Source organism: Centroberyx gerrardi, unplaced genomic scaffold (genome assembly GCF_048128805.1).
Source record: "Centroberyx gerrardi isolate f3 unplaced genomic scaffold, fCenGer3.hap1.cur.20231027 Scaffold_66, whole genome shotgun sequence".
Taxonomy (NCBI): Eukaryota; Metazoa; Chordata; class Actinopteri; order Beryciformes; family Berycidae; genus Centroberyx; species Centroberyx gerrardi.
Window position 1 is genome coordinate 26680 of NW_027605201.1, and position 821 is coordinate 27500.

Below are 821 nucleotides of genomic sequence, written 5' to 3' on the forward strand. Positions count from 1 at the left end.
TCAAACTGACACATTTTATTTTGAAGGTAAAACTGCCTCACTTCCTGCAACAACAAACAGAAACTGATCCTTTTCAAAATAAAAGTCTGCAACAGAATATATATAAAATCTATTCATACAAATCAGGTGGATTTTTTTGTGGTTTGGTAAAGAAAATGTGAGACTGAGCGGAGAACATAACATGATGTCACAGGTTCAAACCCTGAACAAACAGGAAGGAGAAACAACACAGACAGGAAGGAGAAACAACACAAACAGGAAGGAGAAACAAAACAAACAGGAAGCAGAAACAAGTCAAGTGGCTTTTATTTTCCCAAAGAACAGAAACAGTAAAATAATGTTTTAAAAGAAGTCCGACAGTTCAGTGAAGATTTTTGAAAGACTCGTCACTTCCTGCCTCTGGTCCAATCAGATTTCAGGACCAGGGGTCACAGCGGGTCAGGACACGCCCATCACCCACAATCCTCTGCTTTGTCCCGGTGACCCGGCTCCGCTCGGCGGCCATGTTGCCTCCCAGGCAGAATTCAGTTCAGTTTAACTGCCGTTAAGAAAACCAACCAATCAGCTTCACTTCCTGCTTGACCTCATGAAACAGGAAGTGCTGAATGAACCCCATCCTCCAATCAGATGTCAGTTTATTCTCTGTGATGAACCAGCTTGTTAAACGACTTAATTGTTCAACCAATCAGCTGCAAGCTCTGAGTCTGTGACAGGAAGTCTGACAGAGTGAGACATCTGTCTGCTTCCTGCTTCCCGCTTCCTGTGGCAGACATCTTGGAGCCACTGGGAAGCCATACAGGAGACAGGCAGCCATTTTGGCT

General features: G+C 44.0%; 1 protein-coding gene across 1 annotated transcript in view; it reads right to left on the minus strand.

The window, feature by feature from the left end:
* Positions 1 to 289: 289 nt before the first annotated feature.
* The window catches only part of LOC139914466 (7SK snRNA methylphosphate capping enzyme-like), an 11142-nt gene continuing 10610 nt past the window's right edge, over positions 290 to 821 (minus strand). The window contains exon 9 of the mRNA XM_078282309.1: positions 290 to 821. This exon is cut by the window's right edge and continues 302 nt beyond it. The gene's annotated coding sequence lies outside the window, so the exon portion shown is untranslated.